General features: G+C 40.0%; 1 long non-coding RNA gene across 1 annotated transcript; it reads right to left on the reverse strand.

The window, feature by feature from the left end:
* Positions 1–1635: 1635 nt before the first annotated feature.
* LOC113993531 lies at positions 1636–13478 on the reverse strand. The gene is made up of 3 exons (XR_005563992.1): positions 12577–13478; positions 5290–5556; positions 1636–2780 (listed from the first exon to the last, which is right to left on the reverse strand). It is a non-coding gene; the product is annotated as an uncharacterized LOC113993531 (long non-coding RNA).
* Between the last annotated feature and the right edge of the window lie 12637 nt (positions 13479–26115).

Below are 26115 nucleotides of genomic sequence, written 5' to 3' on the forward strand. Positions count from 1 at the left end.
TGAGTTTTGAGCCTGTCTTAGAAAGCCCTGCAGATTCCCAGAAATTCCTAGAGGTATTTTTTTTTTTTTTAATTTCAATAGGTGCTTTACCTGAGTAAGAGTCTCACAAGGATGCAGCACCTGGTTGGGTGAAGTGGGTGTGTTAGGCTATCATTAGGCTATCATTTGGGTGAATACCCAAAATACATGATGCTGCCTTGAGTGAAATATGGGCTGGGTTTCATTATTACTTAGCAGATACAGTTTTCATGCAAAGTGACTTGACTTTTCCTCAGTAGGAATGATAGGATGTTAAACAGTTATTTAGATATGAATATCTGAATTTTGAAAAGATGTTAGCTCCAGATAAAGGGAGAAACTTCTTAAAATTTATAGAAAAACTTAGAGTTAGCCAATTTTAAACTACTCTCTCAAATGTCTATTCTAATACTTCCTGTGTGTATAGTGAGTGTAACAGCACTAGCACAGGACTTCAAAGAATAATATCACACCTTTTCAGAGGCCAGCATGCAATTGCTTGAAAGTAATCAGCTGGAGGTATTATTTTCTATTTCCCCATGAAATGTTGTTGAAATCATTTACTGTCTTCTCACAGTTCCAGTATTTTCCCATGTGCCCTTACAGGCTCTCTCTATGGGTAAGGCATTTTATTCCTGTATCTCCACACAAAGAGAAGAATTTATTGGAACAAGCTGGCACAGCCCAATTGACTTTAGGTACCTGCAGTGACTTTAAGTAGCAGTAGCTGAGGATGCTCCTTATACTACATGCACCACCCAACTGCATGCCCCTGAAAGTCAACTGAAGAGTGCCCGTTAATTTGAATACTCTTTCAGTCAGGCTCTAACAAACATACTGCCTTGGTCCTATTCAGGGCAATATCGCATAAACTTCAACGTGAATTTACTTTCTAAACAAGGAGCAAACAATATGTGCCCCATGAAAACTGCAGTTACACTGCAGTGGGAAAGGTAAATGGTGGTGGTGATGAAGATGACAGCGATGGTAATGATCATGGTGGTGGTGCGCTCCGGTGGTTGCTTTATGTCTTTACCTCACTACTTAAAGTGTCTTCTATTTTGCAAGCTAAATGTTGAACACAGCACTTTGCACTGCTGTATTCTTGCAACTGCTCCTAAGTTTACAGGCTTTTTAGAAGGGGTAGAGCTTCATAGAAGCTGGCAGTGCTCCTGTCATCAGCTGGCAGTCATCAGTGGAACATCATAACTATGGGCATAACAAGGAGCAGCTCGGACTATAAACAAGCTGTCTAGATACGTGCAAGTTATTCTGAAAGAAGATAGTTTTCTTTGGATGTATGCACAACCTGCTGCTCTTTCAATCTTCAGGGCACCTAAATCAGGACATTTGCACCAAAATATCTATCTGAGTCTGTCCCAAGAAATAGAAACCCTCATGCCCCAAGCAGTGCCTGTTTCCTTTTCCCCATAAAACACACCCTGGCCACAGGAACTACAAAGCTTATGCCTTTAGCATTTCCCCTGCCCAAATCAATTACTTCAGTGTGATGAAAAGAATAAGTGCTTTTGACTGATCCAAAAAAGGCTGTTATTTCCACCTGTTAAAAGAAGTCTCAGCAGAGTCCAACATAGATGAGCAGACAGACTTGTGGTATTTAAATCAATTAAGACTTTATTTATAACTAAATTCAGGAAAAATGGAATTGTAAACAACAAGAACTATATACATGAAGAAAAAAGTCCCTCTAAGACCTAACTCTCCAAATCCATCTGAGTCTGTATTTCAGAAACAGAAGTACTCGTGTAAACTGGATGATAGTCATCATAAGTTAGTTCTGTCCTGCAGGTTGGGCAAGCCCTGGCAGTCTCAAGGGCAACAGGGAGGCACCGACTGAGATGGCTGCAGTGGGTTGACAAAAACAGTTGTTCATTTCACAGAATCTTGAAGAAAGGAAACCACAACCCGTATTGGGAGGAAAGGATTTGAGTTTGCTGCTCTTTTGGCACCAGGCCAGTAGGACTTGGAGTATCTGGAATCAGTTCATCACTCCTAGGATAATAAGGGACCCACAGATCTGCCAGTGCCCTCTTGGCAAGGGTTTCTCCCTCTGCGTACACAACCAAAAAGGAATTTTTTGGAGCTCCATGGCAAGGTCTGTGCTTCAAGCCAGCTGCCTGTAGCATCCCACATTAACCAACTGAGTTGAGCAGCTCCCCCTCTGCCCCGTTCCCCCTCCCACAAAGCAGAAAGGATGACAACATGTGGATCCTTACCTGTGAGTAAAAATCGGACACCTCGTGGCTGGTTGCCATTCCCTAGAGAGAACAGACCTAGAAAGAGCAGCCATTAATACCACTGGGCATCAAGGTTTACTGATATATAAAATGTCACATAATCATCTGACTGTACTGACTGGCCATGATACATTTCTTTTGATGAATCCTGTGTGTCTTTAGCTCTCTCAGTTTGCTGCATGTAATGAGGAGTTCAGATCTCCCTGTCCTTAAGGAAACAGCATCTTAGTTTTCATTGCGAGAAAATGCAGTCAGTCACCCTGCTCTAGGATTTGAAGTAACAGCAGTCTCCAGCACTGGGCAGTCTATGTACTGGCAGAGTTAATCTCCAACAGGTCATCAGTAGCAGCTTTGTAACTGAAGGATCGAGCTGTCCTCGTTCCAGAAGGGAATGCGGTCTGACACTACAGAGTAACACTGCAGACAGCTCTAGCAAGTTCCAGCCTCAGGAAGGACCCTTTGGTCAATGTTGAATGCTGCAGCACTGAGCTCTTTCAGCCTCACCTAAACAGAGCAGAAAGGTGCATTCTGTAACAGAGAAACATGAGACTGAAGGAACAAAATATTCCTTTTTCATAGTAACCAAGGGGTGGGATTTGTTCACCAATATATTTAAAAACAAAAATTTAAACATCTATAAATCCATTGGCAAAATGCACTGTGGTTTAGAATAGTAGAAACCCTTTAGGTGGCATATTTAAGACCTGACACCTTAAAGTTCCCAATTCAAGTTCTCTGCTATACTGCCTTTCAGTAATCCAAAAGACTCAAAGCACGTAAGTTTTATTTAACCTACATTTCTCTCCCTCCCCTCCGCAAACCCCCCCACTTTAAAAACACTCTATGTCACAATTCTCATGATCTTCATCTTCCCTAGTCACATGGACACCTGATTTCATTTGATTAGCTTAATGTATTGCATCTTTCTTATCCAAATGGAGTACCCCTGCAGCAGGACTTTCCTGTTTCTCTGCAGAATAGGGACTTTACTGCCCAGGCACCCAACATGAGCTGCAAGATCCCCATGCCACATGCAAACATATCAGGGTTCCATTACATTCATGGGACTGAACAAGAACTGGCCATAAAAGCATAACCTCCACAATGGCCTACGTGCAAGTCTCCCTCGGGAAGAATGGCCACTGCTCCAAGAGAGAAAGGCAGTGTGTGACAGACACGGTGTGTGACAAAGCAGAGGATGCGTAAGAGTTTTTGCTGGAATTTACCTGGCTGCTGCCTGCTGGTCTCATGATGCCAAGCCTCATCAATACTAGTGAAAGTATTTCCATATCCAACATCACTACCAGACCTTGGCATGAAAAGTAAATGCAATACATTGTGAGCTATGGCCTGTGACTAATCTCCCTTCCTTGCATAACCCCCCAACTTGTCTATAAGGATACAGGCAAGGTTGTAAATCTGCCTTGGGCTGCCTTTTTCTCCTAAAGTGGTTATCATTTGATCATCATGCAACACAGGATGTTGTCCTCATTGAAAGAGGGAAATTAATAGAGAAAGTGAAGGCTTCAAAGTTAAGCCAGGTCATAGCAATATAACTTAGTCCTGTCTGTATACAATTTTTTTTAAAAAAAGCAAAATTCAATGTTTGATGGGTCATAAGGCATATGTACTTTGAACTTTAAGTTTCCTCGTCCAGTGATCCCTGTTGTTGAGATGCTATAGTAGGCACATACACATCATTAGCTCTTGTTTCATCTTCATCATCGCTGCTTAGTACAGAGCTTTCTGACTGTTGCTGGCTTCCTAGTGCAAGATTTCTCCTTTGTTGTTCATATCCTGTAATTTAATTTTGGTAAGTTGGATCTCTTATTCCCTCTCACTCTCTCTGGAACTATCCTTCAAATGCATTATTTTAAGTAGTCTGTAATGGTTCCTATTTTAAATGGACCTTTTTCAGCTGTATGAAAGGCAATCTTAATCAAAGTAGTTTCCTAAATATTAAAGCTGAAGCGTTCCAAACACTATTCACCCTATGAACAGCTGAAAAGGTGGCCTGAGAGATTCTCAGTGTCATACATTCCATAGAGTTACACTACCTGTGAATAAATCTGCCCTAAAAAGGGAAGGTCCCTCACCCCATTCTTACTGAAAATGTCTGCTGTGATCCTATGGTAAGGAATGAACAATTGCTGTGTGATAGGGGAGAGAGGACTGCAGTCAAGTTTCCAAGAAACCCTAAAGTGTAAGCTGGTCTTTTTTTTGGTGGAACTTTGTGTGGGTCATGCAGATTCTGTTGTAAAGTTTGAGGCCTTTTCTTTAAAAGCTCGGGAACAATCCTATCAGGAAATATGCCCTTTGCTATGCCTGTTTGCATGGCAGCAGTGACATCCCAAAATCAAGTGGAGAAACTACTCTGTGGCCTGGATCAAAGACTATTCTTTCAAAATAACAGGATAAAAAAAATTGACTTTTTAAATGACTTCTTAGAGTAATAAACAGAACTAGGTTTTACCCGTCAACTAGAGTTTTGCTTGGCATCTCAATGAGAGTAGTACCTGAAACCAATGTTGCAGCCAAACATTTCACATTTCAGAAGTCGATGACTTCTTGCCTGATTCTTTGGTTTTTTCTCATCCCTACACCTTCAGCCTGAGGAACACTGTAGCCTTTCAGTGGCTAAAGAAATCCCACCAATTCCCCGCCCTCAAAAAAAAAAAAGAAAGTAAACCCTTCCTTAATTGTCCTCCTCTGTTTTTATTAGTCTTCTGCTGAAAACTCTTAGGAGACTGTCTTAAATTTAACCCTAGTAAACAGCAATTAAAATTAAATAATTTTTTTTTTCAAACTGGTGAAAACCTAACAATTTAGATCCTTATTTCAAGTCTCTGAAGTCTTGAAGATTTCAGGTGTTCAGCTGTTCCTCTGCCAGCATTTCACAACAGGGTTGGGAGGAGGTTTGCTCTTCTCCTAGGGACAGCATCTTCCTCCTGAGGCCCTGCTGTGCTATGAAAGATGACACAGCAAAAAAAAGAGAAATTAAAATTCAGTTTACCTTCTAACCAGTCTGCCACTGGAGCTGGATTCATAGGATTTGGCTGGGGCTCCTGAGACCAGCAGCGACCCCATCTTGGCCCTGCTGGATTCAGGGATGCTCCTCAGCCCCTGGTCCTATGGGTGCTCTTGGTGTGGGAAGGACAGTGGAAATTCATTCAATGGTGGGGATAGCATAAGAATATTTTCAGCTTATGCTCCTGCCTCTTCTAAAGGAGCATCTTCTTCTTAGCGCTTGGGGTGAAACAGAACACAAATGACTCTTGCACTAGGAAAAGAGTAGAGAGAGTAATTTCAGTAGAAAAGAAGATATCCTTTCCATTACATGAAAATTCATTTTATTACTTCATACAGTTAAAGTATAGGGAGTAGCTCCTTATCATGGCAAGCAAGAATAAATATAAAAACTTTTCTCTGCATATGAGATCTGCAGATCACTTGGCTCAGCCTTTCTGTTAGGCTACATTTCTTGCTAATATCCTTTCATCTCAATAGTCATTTGCCAGTTTGGCCAGCAAAGTGAGACAAATTAGCTATATACTCAGTACCTTTAGAAGCCACCACCTGCTTAGCCAAAGATACTTGCACTGCAAAACAGAGGGTTGTGACTGTTCTAGTGTTGTACCTCTAATTCTGTAAGATACACTTGCCTATTATTAAGAGCTAAAGAGTCATCTGAGAACATAGAAAAGCTTTCAGGTCTTGCAGAATTGCGTGCTTGGAGATGAACTTATAAAAATCCTCCATGATTTACAGAGATGAAAGAGGAATGGCCATTTCAACTAATTTTTTGCATTGTGAGAACTTGGCTGCACTGACTTATTTAAGTATCTTTTTTTACTGACTTTAGAAGACATGTGGTCTAATTTGTTGATATTTTCTATTTCTCAAAATTAAAACCCCTGACTGACAGTGCTGGGATGGAAACCCCTGGAATCAAGGGTAAGTGGTAGAAGGAGACAACTGATTTGTCCTTGTGAGTCTTAGTCTCAGCTTCCAGTGTTCTCTAGTATGGTGGCAGGTTGGACCCTGACCTAGAAATTGTTATTCATGATCAGCTTGGATCAGCTGCTATTTTTTCCTCAAAAAGCTAAAAATATGTCTAGAAATAGATGCATTTGCTTTCTCTATTGTTTCTGGAATTGTTCTTTTTTTAATTTTTTTTATTTTGAGAGCAGAAAGAAGATCAAAAAGTATGTGAACTTCAAAGAGAAATCCAACATTTCTTTTAGAGAACTTTCGTTCCTTGCAGTCCTTGCAGATGGTGGTTTTACAGATAGCATTTGGGTCAACAAGTTCTCATTCTTCATCTCACTCTTTATCTTTCTGCACATATGAAAGCTCACAACTTGACAGGCAGCTCAATACCTACAAATGGCTATATAGTGATTACAAAGCGTCCATGTTTTCAGACCTATTACGTATGCAGTGATGTAAAGCTTTATTTTAAAGATAATATTTATTTATCGTACCAGAAGGGGATAATATCTGGAAAGGTTATATCGGCAAAGTAAACATGAAGCACTACTAAACAAAGTATAACCTAAATGGCCACTGTGCTTTCAGTATTGAAATTTTAATCTCATTTCCTCATTTTATTGTAAAGGGTACGGGGAAAAACTGATACAGAATCCATAGGAAAAAAGTTCTGTGCACTGTACACTGCTTATGTGAAAAAAAAAGTCCTCTTGATATCCTTCTGGTTTGTTATTGACAACAGTTTGTTCCCTGCCAATTACACGAAGAGCAGCAGGGCTTGCTTTAAGTTACGATTTCCTGTTTGTAGCCAAGCAAGTTTATTAGGGGTGAAAAAAAGGATGTGAAGGAAAGAAGGTGTGTAGGTTACACATTATATAATAAATATTTAACACCCTGGTACCACATAAAGCCTGTGTTCCCAGGCAGCTCTGCTGTATCTTGGGATAGAGCCAACAGATAAGGGAACATATTCCACTTTCAGGTTCCTTCTTATTACAGCTCCGAAGGTCAGGGTAAATGAGAAAAACCAAAAAAAGGGTAGCTAGAAAGGGAACAAGATCTAGATCATTAGCTGATCTGGAAAGGCATGGGAAGTCAGACTTAATTTCTGAGTCCTTTGTGGACTTAGTGCAAGCTATCTGAGACAGTCTTGTTTTTTCTGAAGATATATAAAAAGAGAGCTGTGAGCCATGCTGACCATACCAGGCAGCTAGAAAATCAAATGCTCATGTGATTTAAGGTCAGAATAAAATACTGTATTCACCTAGTCTAACATGCTTTGTGACACTGGCTAGAGTGTTATCCAGAGATTTCTGCATGAGGCCAAACAGGTTTTACATTATCCGTGATAAGACTTCTAGAAGACCGTCTGATCTGGGTTGAACACTCATTTGACAGAGACTCTGTTAACCTTCTTGTGCAATTCCTCTCTTGCAAGGATATCCCCATTTCAATAAATGTCCATTTCCTCTCTCCCATTTTGATAAAATGTGTATATTTAGCTGTGTGATTAAGTTTAATTATTTGTGATTCTTTGAATTCACTCCAGGTTTCTAAAGCCTTTCCAGATGATCCTAGAGGGAGCCTCATCTGTGTGCGCAACTATAGAAACAGCTCCATCTTCCACTTTAACATTGGTTTTATTCCTAAATTTTCTTGTGTTTAGGACAGCTGCTGTCACAGTAGTCTTAAAAAAAGTCCCGAGTCATATTACTGAGTACAAAATCAACGGAAAGTCATAATTCTGATATGGCTTCTGTAATGGCACAAGAAGATAAAAATGCCAGCTTGCCATAGGAAGCTCAGGAAAGTGCAGGTAGAGTGAAATCCTGAAATTAAGATTTGTCAAAACCTCTCTGAACAAGACAAACTTACATGATTTCATGCACCTCAGTGGACACAACCCTCTTAGCCTCATTTTTCCAATGAGAGTCCAACAGCCGAACCTACAAACATTTTTATAAACAGTGAAAGCAACACAAAGTAAAGAAGAACAAGGCAAATCAGAACTGACTTCTATTGATTTTGTGATAAAGGCTCCATGGAGACCAGCTGTTAATTACCTTTCCAGAGGAGACACTTGTTTAGCTTGGAGCCAGGTCTGGTTTTTATTCCCGCCCTTTCCTCTCAGGTACAAGAGAGTGTACTGCTAGGATTAGCATAGGATTTAAATTATAATTGTGTGTTGGGACATAGTTTTAATTATTCATCCATTTTATTATGGTACTGCTAAAGACCGGGCAAGAATGAGGTGATACACAAAATAGACACCCCCCTTCTCAACTGCTTTGCTAGTAACATTTTCAACAGTTTAGCATCACTTTCTTTCTAGTTAAAGATATGCCAAAGCAGCATGGATATGTCCACCTTGTTTTCCTTTCCATTGTTTTTACAAGCATTAATGACTTAGCCCTTCCAGGTAAATGGCATTAATGACTTAACCCTGACAGGTACAGAGCTCCCTTGATGCCCACTTTCTTCAGAATGGAGGCAGAGGGAAGACACAGTGCTGTGTCACTGTGCTTAGCTCCTTTCTGAATAAAACCACTGAGTGCCAGCTGTATGATCTCTCTGAGTTGTGCATAGTGGAAGACTAGCAAGTAGGGATAAATGAGGCTTGAAAACCATCTGTTTGCTCACCAGAGCCTGACATGGGCTGATTCAGTCCATGACATGGCTGCTGCAGTGTTTGCTGGCCTGCCTGGGTGACATGAGCTGTTACTTACGGCAATAACAGGTGCAAAGCTTTCTGACAGTAGTGTTGTTTTTAAATCCCCGAGTCCCTCTAATAACCCAGAGAGGCAGCAGGCTGAACTCTCCAAAACCATAGGACCAACTTCGTACATGCAGCCTGGGCAATTATGGATGCAAAACAAATCATGCCAGTGAAGTCACGATGTTCCTCACTTCTCAGAATTCCTGGGGATACTGTACAGAAAGCAGGAGCATACACAATAGGAGGATGACATAGTTAAACTTTGCAAACACATACACTTTTCCTCAAAAACCTCTCTGCTGCTAATAAGGCTGGTGCAGTTTTGCTGAAAATCCTGATGCAGAAATCATAGAATCAGAGAATGGTTGGTTTGGAAGGGACCTTAAAGATCATCTAGTTCCAACCCTGCTGCCATGGGCAGGGATGTGTTCCACTAGACCAGGTTGCTCAAAGCCCCATCCAACCTGGCCTTGAACACTTCCAGGGTTGGGGCATTCACGACTTCTCTGAGCAACCTGCTCCAGTGTCTCACCACCCACACAGTTATGAATTTCCTCCTAACACCTAATCTAAATCTCTCCTCATCTAGTTTAAAATTGTTCTGCCTTGTCCTGGCACTATCTGCCCACGTAAAAAGTCACTCTCCCTCTTTTTAATAAACCCCCTTTAAGTACTAGAAGATCTTCCTTCTTTTTTAGGCACCTTGAGAAAGAAGGTCAAAGAGAAGGGACTTTGGTGGGTGCAGAGCACAAAGATGAGTATTTAAATTACTTATTTTAAACAAAATCTCCCTATATATGATTGAAAACAGGTGGTGCCTGGAATGACAGATCATAGCTGCTTTCTGATTATTAATACACCATCATTATGTGGTGTAAGGAAAAAGCTGCAGCAGATGGAGCTCTCTACAACCAGACAGCAATAGACCATACAGGAAAATACATGACTGCTTTAGCTTACAAGCTGTAAACACAAATGGTAATATGATTTTGATCCAGAGGGAGAACTATGTGCAATAAAACTTGAGGGTCTTCAAACACTGCAACCACTCAAAGTAAACAGACTCTTTGGTTAGTCACTGTTCTCCTGCCTACCATGTATTTCTTTATTTTCTTTGTGCTAGTATAGCAGCACTGCTAGTGCAAAAAAAGCGAACAGTGTAAGCTAGAAACAATCAGCATGATGATCTTGGTTCACACTTCAGCTCATGCATAAAGTCTCTCTACCTTAACGAGCTGCCACTCACAAGGAAGCCAGCGCAATCATGAATTAACAACCTCTTCTTGGTTTTGATTCCAGAGTTATTGTGCCTTGAGAAATATTACATCTAAAAATACTTTGCATTAAGAGCCCCTATATGCTTCAAGCAAGGTGTTCTAGAAATGATCTTTTGCATGTTAAAGAACAGCAGTGGCCTTGGTGAAGAACACTTTGCTCATTTGTATTTATGCATGTTCCTGGACCAACAAAGTGGCCAAGGTGACTTTGAGGGGGGAAACGCTGCTTGAGTTGGGCCTACAACTTTCTGTGCATGTCAAAAGTCATTTGTATATTCATTATCTTTTGATGAGTGCTGTGTGGTCAAGGGAAATGTACTTTCCCCTTTGGTGTATATCTCAAGCCTTCTGTAAATCTCCTGTGCTCTGTGTCAGTGTGGGCATAATTTAGTTCTGTATGGACTAGATCCTGCCCCCATGTTACTGTGTTTTTAAATGTGAACAGAATATTTGGGAAGGCAGAGAGCCTGGTGGGGAGTTTTCTGGGGGCAAATATATAATTGCTAACTGCTTAATTAGGAACAGTCTGACTTTTCTAGGAGATAGAAGAAGTTGCTTGTTTACTGGGATTGAGCAGCAGATGTACCAGCCAGGGTTAGTAATAAATCCAAGAAATTCTGATGTCAGTATCCATCCTCAGCTGGGGTTAAAAAGACACAGCTCTTCTGTCCTCACAATGTGAGAGTTAAAGCAATTCATGATCCACTCCTAAAAATGAGACAGAAGCTTCAGAAGAAAGAGATGCGAATCAACAGATGAGTAAACCATTGTAAGTGAATTTGGCACAGGAGAGGTCCTGTTACTGAAAGCTGGATGTGCTTGGTCAGACTACTTTCCTCTAGTAACTCAAGGAGCAATGTGGTTTGTAGCTCTGTAGAAACCATTCTGTGTGTCTCTCTCAGATCTACTGTTACAGGCCAGCAATGCCACTTAGTGGCTTTATGAAAACTCTTTTCTCATGGAAAAAATTTCCGTTATTAGAGAGCATGGGATTCAATTGAACAGCAGCTCATTGCTAAATCCTGAGCATAGCATGCTACAGAGTAAGAAGAATTTCCATCTTTATCTTTTCCAGATCTTACATAAGGCATAACCTCCAGTGGGATGTGCTCCATCCCTGCATGGGTGTCCAGAGCTGACAAAGCCCAGGTGCCCTGGGAGGCTGATGGGGAAGGCAAGACTTTGGGCACAAAAGCCTACCTTGATTTAAGAAAGAGCTCCATTCTAACAGTGGAATTAGAACAATTAGCCACAATTCAGCAGGAAAAGCCATTTTCAGGAGACAAGTGGAGGCTGTCTGGCTCCTGCTGTCTGCCAAGCACCTTCGTTCCCAGATTTGTCAAGGTGCTGTGCCATCTAGAGGAATTTGAGAGGCATTTTCCCACGTCTCTCCAAATAGCTCCTGGCTCAGGGTCACTGCTGGTGAAGCCAAGCAGCGAACCCGCTCCTGGGCCAAAAACACTTCTGGCAGTCCCTGTGTCTGGTGTTCCTGTTCCAACACAGCACATTTGCTGGAGTTACACTAAATGTCTTTAAAAATGTGCTGCCTTAACTGTTTTAGTGTGATGACCATGGTTTTCTTTACTGCTTCAGTTTACATCCAAGTGTGATTCACAGTAACAAGGGCACACCTCTACCAAAATACCAGGCTGCTGCTGACATAGATACCTGTTACTACATGAAACAAGGGCTTAACCTTTTTTTTTTTTGCTTTGTCATATACAGCATCACAAAGAAGACCACTGTAATATTCAGTTACCAGTGACTTACAGGCAGAGATGGACTTAATGGCTTTTGTTTTGAGGTAATTACAGAGCACACTAATTCTAATTACCATGAAATGGAAGCGGTGGCCTAAAGAGGCACAAAGTATCTGGTGGGTGAATGTTGCTATTGACTAAAAATGGTTATTTAGTCTTTAAAAATGTTGACGCAAAATATTGCCTTAATTCCTTTCCTGCTCAACAACACCTCAGGCTTCAATTACCCCATGAACTGGCCAGTTCAGCCTGACATCCTCAGCTCTATCCTACCCAATATACCTGTCCTGGTACATATCTGTCTCCTCTGACTGACAACCATCCAGAGCTGATGGGTTGCTTATGGCTTTCCTTTGCATTACCTGAGTAACGCTGTGCTCTCAGCCCTCCAAAATTCCTTTATGCATCCTAATCCCTATGTGATTCTGACCATCAGAGAGGTGAGCCATAAATTAATAGAAAAAACTAAGTCTGTCCTTTTTCCTCTGGGAAAAAATAAAGGAATTTCCCAGGTTCTCATCAATTTTAAATGATCATATGTTGCTTCTACAGCTTACTTTCTTTTTGACTTTTCTCCACTTTTGATGTCTGCTGCTCGGTCTCTTCTGGTAGGAGGTGACTGCTATTAAGCGACTTCAGAGTGTGATGTTTGTTGTCAGCCATCATGTCGCACTGTTTGGAAACAAAAACAAAGAAACCCCCAAACAAACAAACAAAAAAAGAGTGAGAAGTGTTATTGCTACAGGAAGTAATCCATTAACAATATATCATTATGTGCTTTTAAATTAGCAGGTGTTCGGGGGACCCCTTGGAAAGCTTTACTCTGCTTTCTGAGAAGTTTTCAAAGGATACCAGCTGCAAGTTTTAGCAAGCTCTAGCTGATGGTAAGCTAGGGACAGTTGGTGCAAATAAAATAAGAAAGAATTTAAAACATCATCTCTCACTTGAAATGGTATTTACTGGAAGTTTAAGTGGGCTTTACTGAAAGTTTTAAACCTTCTTGACTACTGGTATTGAAAATATTTACTTTGTTATTAGAGGCTGAAATGCTGAAAATGGAAGTCCCAAGGTAACAAAGAAAAATTGTCCTTACACTTGACTCTTCAGCTGGTGACCTCAGACACAGTGTCTCCAGAAGTTAAATATCAAGGGGAATATTATTAAGCAGGTTTAGATTTCACAAGAAAAACTAACAGTAGTAGCTTGAAGTTGTCTGGTCTCCTGTGGTGCAACAATTTAGAAATCTCAGCTCTGTTGTAGCTATGGGACAAGCCAAAATAAGCAGCGCCCTTTCTTTCCCGACGTGAACTCCCAGAACTTCAATGGAGTTGTACTGATCTGCATCAACTGAAGATCACTGATGGCATCTTTATTTGATAAATTGCAGGCATTCCTGTTATAGAAACAAATACATGGCTGAACCTGAATTGTCCATGTTTTGGAAAAAAAGTAATTCTGAAATGAAAGATTATGGAATCATAGAACCATAGAATGGTTTTGTTTGGAAGAGACCTTAAAGATCATCTAGGTCCAAACCTCCTGCCATGGGCAGGGTCACCTTCCGTTAGACTAGACTGGAAAAACTCTTCAGAGGTTATATCTTGTTTGATATTTATGGAACAAAGAAACAGCTTTACCTTTGCTTCACTGTTGATGATCTTGAATTTTTAGTCTACGTGTCACTGCACCAGTGACACACTGATGCACTATCTGCTTCTCTGTTTGATTACCAAGTTCACAGCAAACCTAGAGAGGTCTTCCATGTCACACTTTCAAAAAAGAAGATGATCTTTCAGAATCAGAAGGAATTTACTTTCTCCTGCATCTAAGGTCAGGCTTGCTCTTGAGGTGCAGACAGCCCCGCTGTGCCTGTGTTTCCTGGGCACTGGGTCAAGGTCTGTTTCTGACTGTCATTAGCTTGCTGAGCAACTCTTAGAAGTCAGTCACCTCCCATCTATCTTTTTATCCATGTCTTGAGCATGTAGGAACATACAGCATGCAGGGGTGAAATGAGCTTTCATTGCATTTTCTTTCCTTCTTGGACTTCCACAATGTACTCAGAATGAATGATTTGTTTTGTCCTTTGTCCCTTGTCCTCTCAAACTGCCTGGTTACACACCTCAGCCTCCACAGAAATAATTGTTTCGGGGAATAAGTTACACACTGCTTAAGCACTTGCAAAGGTTTTACATTTTATTCTAATTCTGTAGTATCTGAGATATACAGAATAAAACAGAGCATGCTTTAAGTTATAAAGGACTAGATTAGGCAAGTAGTCCAACCACTATCATTTCAGAATGAAAGGGTTGATGGTTTATACACATTCAGCTGAATTCAGACCTGAAAAAGGTGATACAGATCCTCCGACTGTAGCTATTCCTGCCTTCCCCAAGCCGAAGACAGTTGTGCTTATTCACTAGAGTAGACTAGAAAAGCAGGTTCAGTCAATGTCTGGTAAGAAATGGCACCACTGACTTGAAAGTCAAATTAGTAGATAAGGATAATAAATATATATACATTTTGATATATGATATATTTATCAAAATTACCTTATGTTCTGTGAAAGAACAATATATGGAATAGAGGGACTGTATATGACAGAATAAGAATTTAAAGTGTGTAAAATTATCTGGGTAAATGTGGAATATTATAAAGAAAGTAATAATAATGATGATGATAACAATAACGCAAAATAGAATAGTCAAAGACAACACATGTCAATGGTCATGTAGGGGATAGCCTATGGAAGTTATGGCAGTGGAGACACAAGGTGAGAAGGATTTCTGGGCTGATTAGTCAATGTAAAAAGGTTAAGGGATTCATTCTTTCAGTCACACAGAAAATGTATGGTCTGAATCATCAGACAGACCTAATTGCAGGACACGTGGATGCTGCCCTACTTAGAGTACAGTTTTGAATGCTGATCGAATTTTAGACAAGAATTGCTATATTTTTTCTGTAGGAAACCTGGGAAAATTCTTACAAAGTGCTATTAAACCAGGCCCTTTAACACCTTGTAGAAGTAGGCATTTGTCCAAAATGCTCTCAGAAAGTTCTTGCAGGCAAGCAGTGAACACTATGGTCAGTAGAGAATTGCACAACATGGAGATAAGGGCTGCAGCATGCTGAGGGTTGTACAAACATGCAAGACATCATTTAATTCTAGGGCTTTCAGGCTGAACAGGCAATGGAGATAAAGGAGGGGCAAGCAGCAGCAAAAAAGGCATTATCCAATGCAATGAAAAGCTTGCCAGTAAAGCCCGGAATCATGGCCAAGCTTCCCCAATCCCCATCTATGACCTATCCCCTTAGTCAAACCTCCATTGGATTATATGAGTCTCTACTGCTTTGTGACTTGCCTTGTAGAAGAAAATCACAGGAAGGAATAGTTACAGCAACAACATGAAGATTAAAGAACAAGACTGCCCCTTGAGAGAAATTTGGGCAGCTGTAAATTGCATGTTGTGGCCTGAAACATCTGGTTTGATGTACTGATCTCTCCAGAGGATTTTAGGATTGTTATCTCTCTATTTCAGTTGTCATCACGTACTGGATTGTGGCCCTCTAGTAGAGGCATACCCATGTTTCCCCTTAACACAGGTCTGGTACTTAAATCAAATAACATGGTTGGAATATAATTGTACAGACACACTCCCAAGTATCGCTTAGTTATGGCTCCAAACCCGCTTCCCCCTATAGCCTGTGGCTGGACACAAACAACAAGAAGGGGAATAACAAAAGAGAAATGGGCCAGAACTTACTCGTACTAACAAGAGCAGGCTTAGCTTCTCAGCTGGAACAATCCAGCTTTCCCCAGAAAGAGTACATCTTTTAACAGGATTACCTTGTAGCTGTTCTCTTACCATATGCTCTCTTTGTATTCATGTAAATCAGTCTGTTTGGCAGATGAAAAACTAGCATGACGTGGATCCTTTGCAGACAGCTGGGAACGGTGAAGTTCCTCTGTCATGAGCGTCTCTGCATACAGGGCACTGGATCACTGCACCAAACAGGACTTCAAAAGGAGATGTGATTTCCCCCTGCCACAGTGAGTGGGGAGTAAAAATCCTGGCTTCCTTAGTAACACCAGCTAATCAACCCCTGCTCTTAATCAAGCCTATAGATGAGCTTGTGGTGGACCTGTGCTCTTTGGAAAACGTCTTCCAAGCCTGACATCGTGTTGTGCTTCTTCACAGGCTGCCCTGAAAGCTAATCAGCATGTGTCTTAATACAAAACAACTGAACAGCGCTGCTCTTGCTAGTGGCGCTTTCCTCCCAACACTGCAGGTGTCACTGTAAAATAGAAAATCTGCTTGTAGCAGATTCTGTTATGGTGACTTTGCAGGGGATTGTGCACAACTGGAGTTTACATGAAAATATTTGTCCTCTGATAATAGAATAGATGCTATGCTCTATTCTAACACTGTTGCTTGAACTGTATTTGGTGGTCACAGTTCTCATAGGACGAACAAAAGGTTGATGTTATAAAGGCAGATTTTCCCCTTTCCTATGATTTTACCATTAGCAAGAAAAAGGCATGGTATTTTTGGTATGCAAAGCCAAAGTGTTGCTTTTTACAGGCATAGCAGAGCAATGAGAGTTCAGTGATGTAAAAAAGCAGTTTATTTCTTAGTCATATGATTGGCCATGCAATTCTGCCTTTCAGTGATGCCTGAGTAATTCTTTGCAGAAGGAATGCTTTAATTAGGGTGGCTATACCCAGTCTATCAAGTTATTAGGACGATATAATGAGTAAATCCAGAGCAGGCTCCTGTCTAGTAAATGTGAGAGATATCTTAACTATGCTGTAGTACATTTCCATAAGACAGAGAGATTGTCTTTTATCTTAAAGGTTCATTATAAATGTATTAAAGAATGTGAATCACTTAGATATATTGTTGTGAGGGTCAGATAAAATTCCAAGTGAGATTCACCTCTCACTCAGCAGTACCAGTTTTTGCTTGTTGTTTCACAGTTGTTTCACTCAGTGTCTGATGAGAAATCGTTTTGTGAAGGTTAAAAAAATCAGCCTGATGCATTCCCTCATTGCAGGCAAAATTATCCAATTTATCCACAATTATAAAGGTCTTTATAAAGGAAAAAACACCAAACCCAAAACTCAACCCCCTGATTTGTTTTTTTTCTCTTGCATTAATTGTAAATGTTTATGCTTTTGAAACATCCCTGAGGATATATTTTAGTAATATGAATTTTGGCACATAAATTGTTTAAATTACTCATATAACTTTAAATTCTAGCTCCAGCTCCTACAGCTGCTACTGGCAGCAGGTGCTACAGAGAGATAGGATTAGGAGCAATTATGTTTTAGCCATTGAATTACCTTTATTCCATTTGTTCTTTCTTCTTCTAACATGAACATGTTTCTTGGAATTTTATGGGTAACAAAAACTAGAGGAAGTACTAAAGCAGGAGGTCTATCTTTTGACCTTGAGTATGCTTATGCTGCTCTCACTAATGTCTGTGGGGATACTGTGCCTGTATCCTGGTCAGAAATTTAGTCTTCAGGAGAGCTAATAAGCTGGAATTCAGCCCAGAGCTAAAGTCATGTGTCTGTGTCAGCTTATAGGCCCATTTAGTCACCTTGGGAGAAAATGCAAACAGGCTTCTCCTAGCTACACGTTACGCTTTCTCTTGTTGCTAAAAGTTGACATTGGAAGTGTTGCCTAAAATCAGGAGAAAAAACTCACCAGGCAAATTTAGTACAGATAAAATAGAGAGCAGCTCTTTTAATTAAGGCCTTCTGGCTCATGGAGTACAAAGGCATGTGCTTGTATCCAGGGGTTCCACAATTTATGGTCCGATCCGAGAACCCCTCTCAGGGTTCCAGGGTTGAAGGTTGCTTTGACTATGATGATATCTTGTTGTCCTGGCCTGGGGTGCACACGTTCTTAAACAAGATGTATTTACCATAGTCCTGCCTTGAAAGGAGCCTAAACAAGCCTAAAGAATTTAGAAAATTTGATACGAAGTGGGGAATAGGTTTTGGTAAGTGTTAATTACTATTCTAAAATGTGAGAGACAATACAACTATACTAAAAATCTATAGTTACTACATGGCTACTTACAAATCTACAAAAAGCTAAAAGTCCTAAAAATCCTAAGGCATCAGAAGCAAAGGAAATCTAGTCTGAAAGAGCTGACCCACCTCCAGCCTCAGGTCAGGAACAGCTGTACCAGTTTCACTGTGTCTTGCATTTGTCTTGCAATGTAAAACTGGCCCCATGCTCCAATTATACCCAGTGCTATATGCTAGTGGTAACTTCTGCCTAGATGGGAATAATCACCTCTTTTTGTTGAATAGCATCATGTCTTTTCAGGCTGCTACTCCAAGTTGTGGCATAATTTTGACCTGCTAATGAGATCCTCTAAACACCATTTGCAAATCTTTCCAGACTGGTTTTGTTTGAAAATGTGTTATATATTATTCTGTTACAGAAAATACAGACAAGAACAAGACCTAGGACAGAGCCATCCTTAGCCCAGGCTCTCACAATCCCAACAGCACAGGATAGAGGCCAGCAAAAAGACTAGACTACCAACAAAAAGACCAGCACTGTGCACCTGGAAACCCTACCCACTTGACAGCACCACAAGTCACTGCAACCTTCACTGAAACCCAGTTGACTATTTTGGCTTTTCATCAGTTGTTGCCATAGTTTCCCAAACTTTGGAGGAAAAGTAAAAATGCTTGCACACTTTTCAGGTGTAGCATTAAGGTCTCCCAAGAACAGTGTTCCCTTCCTCTCCCACTCAGTAATGGAGAAGCTGGTCAGCCTTCCCAGTAGGGAACACAGCCACTGGTCTGCAGCACTGACCCATCAGGATTAGAAGCCAGTTTTGCCATTTCTGTTGACACGATAAGCATAGTGAGAATGGAAGGTTTCAGGATGTTTGCCTAAAAAGGTTTTAAGTAAGTTGCAGCTTACTTTCACTGCAGTGCTTGAGGCTCTACCAGCTCTGTGGCCAAGCCATCTTTTCACAGCTCCAATGTGCCTCTTCCCACCAATGGGTAGTTGAAACTGAGTGGAACAGCAGCTCTGTTCTGTCCCTCAGAGAAGGCTTTATTAATACATCTGGCCACCAGGAATGAGTTTACTAATTATGTGGTTGACTTTCAAGAAAAAATGGTCTATCAGACCTACTGAAATGAAGAAGTCAAATGAACTCCATTTAGCACTTCCAAAATGCTAATCTAGAGCATTAAGTCTTTTGATATGGGAATACACGAGCTATAGTGGATATAAAATAGGACAGGGCCATTTAATTTTTCTACATTTCTCTTACTGCAACTACAGTAAGGTCTTCTTAGCCATTATCAGACCAGGCTAAGTTAATGCTGCTGACTAAGAAATTAAGGTCTAAGAGAAGTCCCTCTTACTCTTCCTAATGCATTTCGTTTCCTCTCAAACAACAGAGCTTCTACATATCTGTGGTAATTTCACACCACAGACAGGGAAAGTGAAATCAGAACAGCAGTGTTCAAACATTTAAGTCAAGAATTTTAAAAAATTGGGTGAGCTTATTTTTGCCTATTTAAAGAATTGCATGAGCAGTTGAAAATCAAGAAAAGGAATTTTTAAATATAATTTCATAACAATTTTTTTTCACTCTCAGTCAGCTTGAGGTACAAATCATCACAAGCTGGTTGATCAATGCAGGAAGCAAGGATAAATCTGTACCACAGTACTCTTCTCTTGATCTGTGTAAATGTACACTTTCTTGAAGTCAATTAGAGACTGGAGTCTCTGAGAAATGGTGCTGTACAAAGAGTATCATTAATATCAGCTGCTTTCCTGCTATCCAAGGGTACTTCCAGCATTTCAAACTGCATTTGTTTTACTGTTCATCATTATATTATCTCTAAGGTAAACACTCTTAGATGATAGATACTTTGTTTCCAGTGTATATTAAGGAGCATTCTCTTGGTAACCATTCTCAGAGGAAAGAGAAGAGGTTATGATGGACTCCTGATGATGAATTAAAATACTAGAATAGCAGTGGGAAAGGTTAGACTGGAAAGACCAGGCTTTGCTCTCTGGTGCTTACTTATTTTGTTGATAGTGCCTCTGAGTGCTCAGCTTATAGAGCTGCTGCTAACACCTTTGCAAACATTAATCATGAAGTATGCCTCCAAATTCACAGAATCACAGAACCACAGAATAGTTTGGGTTGGAAGGGACCTTAAAGATCACCTAGTTCCAACCCTCCTGCCATAGGCAGGGACACCTTTCACTAGACCAGGTTGTTCAAAGCCCTACCTAACCTGGATTAAACACTTCCAGGGATGGGACATTCACAGTTTCTCTGGGCAACTTCTTCCAATGCCTCACCACTCTCACAATAAAGAATTTCTTCCTAATATATAATCTAAACCTACTCTTTTTCAGTTTAAGCCATTCCCTTTTGTTCTGACACTACATGCCCTTGTAAAAAATCCCTCTCCAGCTCTCTTGTAGGCTCCCTTTAGATGCTGAAAAGCTAATCTACGGTCTTAAAGGCACTCTTTTAACACATTTCCAAATGGGTGTAGTTAAGCCTAAAGTTCAGGGCTATGAAACTGTTCCTGTGAGGCATTTTGAAGTCTTCTTAATCATATGATGGCTGGACCGCACTGGATAAATGTAGACCTGAGCAAACACATGTTTCAATGGAAGACATTTAAAAGAGTTTTTGAAGTCTCTTTTAAGAATAATGCAAGAATCTTCAGAAAATGTGACCTCATCAAATGTCATAAAAGACTGTTTAACGGTGCAAGTATATTAGAGACATATACTAGTATGCTTGTATTTATATATTAGTATTCATATATCAGGACATACCAGATAAGACATCCTGGAATGAGCAAGATCCTAGTTGTCTAGGAAAGTGATATCAGCACCCATTTAAATGTCTCTATTTAGGAAAACCAGAAAGGGTATTTGCCAGAATATCAACATCTCCACGCTTTCTGTTTCTTGGGTTGGGCAGCGATTATTGACAGGTATTTAGCCCCATATTAACTTCTGCAACCTGAACTCTGACTGTGCTCCAGTAACATCTTGACCACTGGAGTTCTGCCACTGAACTGCACAACACTCAGTACAACAAGAGCAGCAAGAAACTATGTTAGGGGAGTAATTTCCCTTGACAGCTGTGTGTGAGGGTAACAACAGGCTGTGCACAGGATCCAGAAAGAACAAGCCTGTGAACCTGCAGGAAAAGTGACAAAGAGCAGCCAAGTTGTATTCTACCAATATTTAAATCATCTATGTGGAACGAAAGTCCTCCACTCTCCTGGTATTTCACACAATTTTATTGCTATACCCAGGAACACGGAAAACTGCTGTTGCTGGTTTTCCACACTTCAAAGAAAATTGTTGGTTTAGGCAGATTTTTACCTTTGGTTTGTCCTGGCTAGTACTTTAGGTTAACAGACAAGTTCTGATGAAATGAAAAAGATGCACACTGATTTCATTATAATTCTTGTGCAGGGATACCTGCCACCACCTGCCATCCACCAGTGCGGATAAAGCATGCCACTTCAAATAATGTAGACATCTCATCTTCTGTTCCTTTTACTGATGAACATATGGATAGATTATTTTAATTCAGTTTTTTTTTGATGATGTGCTGTTCCTACATGCTACAGTAGAAATTTTTTTGTGACTTCCATTTATATTTAACTTATCTTAGGTAGCATATTTTTACAAGCCTGTGAAATGCAATGATTTTTAGAGATTGCCTTTTAGTTCAGTGCTATTATTATTACATTATTGTTATTATTATTATTATTACTACTTAGGTTGGCACCTAGAAGACCAGATGGATAATTTATTAGGTTGTCTGCTTTTGACTTACAGCCTTGGAAGTCAGTCATAATTTGTATGCATTAGCACGTAGAAGAAATGAATGTAAAACTAAATGTTAAATATGAGTATATACACCATGCAATTCTTTTCAGGTCACACACTTCAAAATTAATTATTTTCACCATATATTTGATCCTTCCAGTGTCCTGAAATGACAGCCTTGGTTCCTAATCAGGCTTTTGGAGCAAGTGAATAAATTCCAAGAGTATAAAGTAAGTAGCTAGTTTGTATTCCTGAATTAATTTTGATCCCTACAGTTCAACAAGAATTTATAGAATGTGCAGTGGTTTGCCAGGAAATTTCCACAGTCAGAGAGTTTATTATCTATTTCTGTCTCAACTCTTGTTCTAGCAAGACTTAGCGAAAAATCCATGAAAGGAATGTGTAAAATGCCAAAATTGTGGATGACAGCCATTCCTATGTACTCATAATAGAATTATATATTGATAGCATCAGGTGGGTTTGAAAGCAAGAGAACTGGAAAAGGAGAAAGAGAATAGAGTGGGTTTTTTTAAGAGCTCTGAGGTGCTTAAGTCTTTTAATGAAGAAGGATGGAAAGCTCATGCTTCCCTTTCTGGTGGTCTCAATGGGTACTCACACATTTGGAAAACCTGTAGCTCTTAAAAATATCAGTAAGATGCAGCTCCTGTTTCATCCGAGTTGGTTGAGACTTCGGTACTGTGCTCTGCCACGAACACCTGCAATGCTGTAGAAAGAGGTGCAAACCTCAAGAGTGGTTTTCTTTGCCATTAGCTCTCAGAAAAACCCCTTCCTGTTCTCTGGGAAAACACCTTGGACTGCTTCTCATGCATAGATCAACCATCTGCATCTTAATGTGTTGTACAATCTCCTGACCAAAATCCAATTCCTTTGACTGTTTTTGAGTAAATGTCCTAAACTTGAATTTTCAATGTTCCTTCACTGGACTTGGTACTTTGCTATCCTTTATACAGCAAAATGCTGATAAACTCCATCCTTGATCCTGCAAAACACTTAGATGCATGTTTAAACTTACCTGCACATGTGCTTTGCTGCACAGCAGTCAGTGCTCAGCAGCTTTCAGGTCCATTATCTGGGGGGAAAGTGCTCACAATATTCTGTGAGCACTGCAAAAAACAAAATTCTTTCAAGCAGACCAACACATAGGAAAATATTTCCAACGTTTTTCTTTTCTTTGGGCAGGAAGGAGACAGACTGGAAAGGTAGTAAAATCTGATCATGTTTGACTCAAAAGGTGGTCATGGCTGTCATCCTGTTTTCTGTGTTTGCATTCATTACGAATATCCTGCTGAAAAGAGAGTGGCTGGTGCAAAGAATTGGAACAGACTTAATTCAGCTGTGCTCCTCATTTTTCATTAACATGGTACTAAATTCACGCTGGACTGAGAAATATCAACAAGGGTCAAACATGAAGTGAAGAGAAAGTATATCTCCCTGCCACGGATGGTAATTGCTCTATGGGACATGCTTCAGATCTGTATCCTGGTATCTGTACAGCATGTCTTTGTGCTCAGCAGGTAATGAATCAGCATCATTCCTGGTAGCCAGCTATGCTGGAAGAGGAAGGTGACTGCCTGGTCTTGAACTCTGTGGACACATTCCATGGAAATAAAGAGACACTACAGTTGATTTTTTTACCCTGAAACCACAACACAGTTAAAAAAGCTTGATTTATTTATACTAACCTGGCTAGATCCTCTGCATCCCCAGGGGATGCAGGAGTCCTGCAAGACCTGATGCAGAAATGACGTTCCTATTCCTTACTGGCACAGCAAACTTAGGACCCACATTCAGGTAATAAATTGTCCTGAACTATGATCTTCTCTTTCACTTTATGTTCAGATTCATCCCATAGCTATTTGAGAAGTAGGAAACTGTAAGAATAGCATAAAAGGAGAATTCACACACACAGTGTATTTTTGCCATCTTAACAAGGCCAAAAAAGTGGTACCTTTTATAACAGGATTGGATAATTGGAAATGTGCCTCTTTCCTCTGATTCTGTATAGGAAAATATACAAATAGACCTGATATACACATTTACACAATATACAGGGAAATATGCAGGAATAAATATTATGGAAGAAAAAGATAAAATAGATTATAGTGAAATATTACTCAGACATTATTGAGGAATGTACTAATTTACTGCCCTAGAAAATTTAGTTGAATAAGCGAAACATATTTTTTTTTGTCTACTGTGTGCAGAAATACATAATTTTGTCCAGTTTCATTAAGGGAGGTAATTACTCTCATATACACATGCATGTACTAACAGAATTTCTTATTAATCTCTGCCTTTCTTTTCTCCCAGGGTAGAATTATTGACTGTGAGCTTTTCCTTTGATATTTTTTTAAATTAAGAAGAGGTTGCCTTACTTGTTTAATTAGAAAAATACATGTATTTATTTTTCTTGTTTGGTAACCTTGTTTTAACAACACCAAATTAAAGAAATTTCTTTCACGCCCTCCTAAGGTAGGTAGAGGTGAGGTACTAATGTGACGACCTTAATATTACACACAGTGGCAGACAGCATTTAGTATTAAGGGCTGTAGTTTCCTCAAATCAATTATAATAATATGTCTATTATTCAAATATTAATTTAAAACCCATTTATAATACATTAATAATATTTAATGAAGGACTATATCTACAAAAGCCTTTAGGAACTTTAGCACTGCCTAGAAGCCCAGTGTAAAGTTGAAAAGTTAACACTTCATTTTTCCTGCTTGTTTACCACACACCTTCTGGAGGTATGTAAGGTTTCTGCAGAACAGGGTTCTCACCCGTAAAATCTCAGTGCAGTAAAGATTCTGAAGAGCCGAGCAGTGAGGTGCCCCAAATCCACAACTAGATGTTTCATTTCCATCTCCCAGGTCTTTGGAGTTCGAACTGGCATATATTCTGACAAGGCAAGGTTTAGATGAAGGCAGTATGATGATGCTACTGCAATACCTTGTTCTTTCAGCTACTGACTTAATAGCCCAGGATGCCAGAAGCTCAACTTCATTTCCTCCCCCTTCTTGAGGCAGTTTCACTTTACATATTTCCCTATCTCACCCTGTAGCAGAATTGTCTTAACTTTTCTTGCTGTTGCATTTTGTATATGGTAATTGCACAGTCATCAGACAGAAAGACTCATGATGTTTGTTACTTATGCAGGCACTAGGCAGGACATAGGAATTACATGGTGACAGCAAGTTACAGTGCCAGGAATGAATCATGTTTCTTAGCAACTCTGCATCAACAAGGAATCCAATTGCAGAATATGTCCTTCTCATCCCACCCCAGTGGGAATGCAGCAGCCAGTTGCCTACAAAGTCATTCTTGCTCTCCTCAGCCAACTGAAAAAAATAAATGAGTGCTATTCAGCATCTTCAGAAGTTGCCAAAAATCTTGGAGGCTTAGCACCTGAAGAACTATATTAGACACAACTATTTGCATTTTCAATAATTCCCCTTTGAAAATCTGGAGCTTTCATCTTGTACTGAATTGGCACAGCTTCACATAGTTTTCTCACTATTACATGCTGCTGTTATAAAAAAAACAAAACAACTTTGTTGAAAATGTTGTTTAGCACAACTGCATGCAAAAAGCAACAAGAAAGAGAAATGATTTCTCCTTAAAGTGAATGCTGCCTGTGAACTTGAGGATTTGATAATTTTAGCTATAATTAATCTTGTGCAGAGATAGAAGGGCTAAATCATAATGCTTTTTCATGCTTTCTTTCCATTAAATGAAAAAGAATAGCTACTGACCTTTTGCCAGCAGCTAACAAAAATTGGTATATTCAGCCCACTGTTCATGTGTCAGAGAGAATAGAAGTGCTCTATAAAACATGCTCACTAGCAAGCCCATACATTCAAAGACTGCTGCCACCTTCTGCCTTCAAATGAGAAGCTTATCCAAAGGCACTACAGTAATAGGACGCCTTCACTAACTTTAGTTTGGAGCTGGATCTAATGATTACACCAGTAAAATAATATCCAGCTGCTGAGATTTAGTCTCAGCCTGTTCATGTGAACGGGTGAAAGAGTTAGGATGTGAGCTGTCAGTTGGATGATCCAATCCGTCCAGGGCACCTGGAGGAAATCTGACCTGTGGGAGCTGGAGACACACATCAGACAAACTGCAGGTAGAAAGCGCATTCATGCAAGCATGTGTACCCCTGCAACCTCTTTCAATAGAAAGGACAGCCTGAAGGACACTCTTGGGGTGCAAAGGGTG

This window comes from Pipra filicauda, unplaced genomic scaffold (assembly GCF_003945595.2).
Source record: "Pipra filicauda isolate LSUMZ 115617 unplaced genomic scaffold, ASM394559v2 scaffold111_size4109106_pilon, whole genome shotgun sequence".
NCBI classification, from domain to species: domain Eukaryota; kingdom Metazoa; phylum Chordata; class Aves; order Passeriformes; family Pipridae; genus Pipra; species Pipra filicauda.